This window comes from Corylus avellana, chromosome ca2 (genome assembly GCF_901000735.1).
Source record: "Corylus avellana chromosome ca2, CavTom2PMs-1.0".
NCBI lineage: Eukaryota > Viridiplantae > Streptophyta > Magnoliopsida > Fagales > Betulaceae > Corylus > Corylus avellana.
The window spans coordinates 29,344,737-29,347,936 of record NC_081542.1 but is presented as its reverse complement, the minus strand read 5'-3'; positions in this window follow the sequence as shown (position 1 = coordinate 29,347,936).

Below are 3,200 nucleotides of genomic sequence, written 5' to 3'. Positions count from 1 at the left end.
GTTGTGGGTAATGCTTTTTTAAAAGAAAAATTTTTAGTCTTGTTTTATTAAGCGGGTCGTCACACATAAGGGTCTATTTATAGGCCTTAGGAATACTCTAGAAACCCTAAAAATCGTAGGGTTTGAGCCCTAGTTCGTACTAAGTTACAAAACCCTAGAAATTACAATTTCCATATCAGGGCTGGCGGCTGACTTGCCCATCAAGCACAGGTGCGCTCAATCGCAGCCCGTGTACGATTGATCGCTAGACTGCGATCGATCCTCTTTGTGCTGGGCGCTTGATCGTAGGTGCCTTGCTCAATGTGGTCCTCGCCTGTAGTGCGCTTGTTCGCAGCTCGTCTGCAATTGATCGCACTATCAGAGCCTCCAATATTCCCAAAATAGCTCTTTTAAGTCTGAAACTTCTGAGATTGCTTCTTTTTCTTCTAATGACCTACAAAATCAAGAAAAACACATAAAAGAACTAAAATGACATAAATTAACCAAAACCAAAGGATTAACACGTGTAAGTTAAGGGCTAAAAATATGAATATTTTAGCATTTAACATACCTCTGAACTTACATATTGTTTGTCCCTTAGCAATAGAAAACTAAAAACTAAATGGAAAAAACTGACAACAAAAAGATAAATCCATCTTTCGTGGGATGTACGATTGCATTTTACGTATGCAATAAGCCTTTTAAACCTCTAGGAATTCCTTAGAGGATGAGTGAAGTCTCGTGAGGGTTTTTCAGAAATGTTACCCACAAACATCATGCACAGTTCATGTTATTCCAAAAATTAAAGCATCACTTTAAGATCATGATTTTCATTCATTAGCCAGCTTAAAAAGATGAACTCTATCTTCATAATGAATTGGAATCTCAAAATTCAATTACTTACAAAGGACATGCTAAATCATCACAAGTTTGAAAACAGTGTAAAGTGAACTAGCACAAAATTATGAGGCTTCCAAGTATTTCCAATGTGCAATGTCTCCACATCTCGAAATTCACTGTAATCCCTATTAGAATGAACAACAATGGCATATTTCTTTCTCTTCTTCTTCTTCTTTTTTTTTTTTTGTCAGGTTGTGCAATGTTTGGTTCCCTTAAGCTTTCTACCCATGTAACGAGTGTTAAGTCAATGACTCCCAAACCAGATGGTTTTAGGGCATTAGGTGTAGAGACACCCCTAGGACTTACTAACTCAAAAAGGCTACAAAACCAAACTAACCATGACATCAATCAAATCAAATTTTTTTTTTATCTTTTGACGTGAACACTCAATGCTTTGAGGCAAGAGGTCCAGTTACTTAGTGAAAATCTTATCAATGATCATATATATATATAAATCATCCAAGATAAATCATCCAGTTTCATCCAAGATACAGAAACACACACATCAGACCTCATGTCATACCTCACAAATGATGTGCTATTGTGCTTGTGTGATCAGATCAAGCATGTGATTTTTCAATTGTCCTAAGCAAGCAATCAAACTAACAAATTCTCTCATCAGATCATGTGTTCAAAATTTTAAGCTAACTGATGAATTCAAGCCACAATTGTTTTAGATTAACTTAAAATTTTAGGGCAAACATGAACATGCATAAATTTATTTATTTTTTTATTTTTTTCACAAATAACAAACAAAACAAATAACATGAAATTGGGACAAAGTGTGTGTAAACAACATGTGTTCCCATACCTCCAAACTTAAATGACACATTGTCCCCAATGTGTCTAAATTAAGGAAAGAATTTGTTTAGGGTTTAGGGTTTAGGGTTTAGGACATCATCTTGGAAAGCATGGCTCATAGCACACCCCCAAACTTGAATCGAAGCACACTTGTCCTTGCAAAAGAAGAAAACACGAAAACAAGTAAAAGGAAACAAAACTAAAAATAAAAAGATTAAATGAACACACAAAGATAAAATAACAAGATAAACTATGGGGTGCCTCCCATGAGAGCTAAGTTTAATGTCTTCAAACAGACAGTGGTCCCTGCTCAGTGCTGTCCCAAAGAAGATGCTTTAGATGGTGGTGGCAAACGGCTGAGAATGGATCGCATCAATTCTTCTAAGGTAGCTAGTCGTTGATCCATCAGGACTTTATCCTCCCGAGCCTCTCTTCTTTGGTCAGCCAACTCTCTCCGAAGGTCGGCCATTTCTTCACTAAGTGAGCGATATTGTGCTACATGAAAAATGACCGGGGCCTCCGCCTCTGTTGCTTCCAGCTCAGCTGGGGGTTCATCTTCTGCCATCAACTCGACCTCACTCTCTTCCGCGCTAGCTTCTGGTGCTGGAGGTACTCGGGGCATGTGGGAGCAGCTCTTGTTCCATTGGTGAATGCCAAATATGGGGGAAGTGGTGATTGGCTCATCAGCTGCGATGCCCTTTATGCCTTTCTTCCAGAGGATATAAGTGATTAAATATGGGATAGGCAGCCCCCATGAGTGAGTGGACTTAGTTCCTCCGATATCTACTCCATTCTAGAATTTGTGAATTTGGTTCCAGATGATATCAGGAATGGAACATCAGGCACCTTTATGAAAGGCGTAGAGTGTTTGGAGAAATTGATCCCGCCTTTCAGTCTTGTGCCCCAAGGGAAAGGCATTGTGGTGCAAAACAGAGTCCACAAACCAGAGACGTGGAGGTAACTTGGACCGGTTGCTGGCATTATGATGAGTGTCGGCATATTGCCCTTGACACATGTCCTCAATGATTTCCACCACATAGAATTTGGGCGGTTGCTCGACAAGTTGTGCTGCTTTTGGAGGGTGCTCATCATTGCATTGGAGTACAGCGGCAATGTCGGCCCTTGTCACTTCAATAGCACAGCCATTCACTGTGGAAGATAGGGCAGCCAGCCTGCTGCAATCATGGGACAGGTGGGCATAGAACTCGATCACCAATTTTCTGTATGCAGTGGAGGTGACTGGCTTGAAAAGCATCTTGAGCCCCCGACACTTGAACTCGGCGACCGCCCATTAAGTTGCCTCACGGTTTTGAAAATCTTCTTGAATGGCGAAAGTTGTATCAAACAGCAACTTTCGCTCCTCAAAAGTAGGTGGGGGAGAAGTGGCTTGGGAATCAGAGTCCAGGGAGGACGAAGCCTGAGTTTTCAGCATGATGCTCTTGGTTCGGGAATTTTGTCAAACACCTGGTGTTCACTGGGATGGCCAAAGTAGCGAAAACATAGCAACAACTGCCCAAACC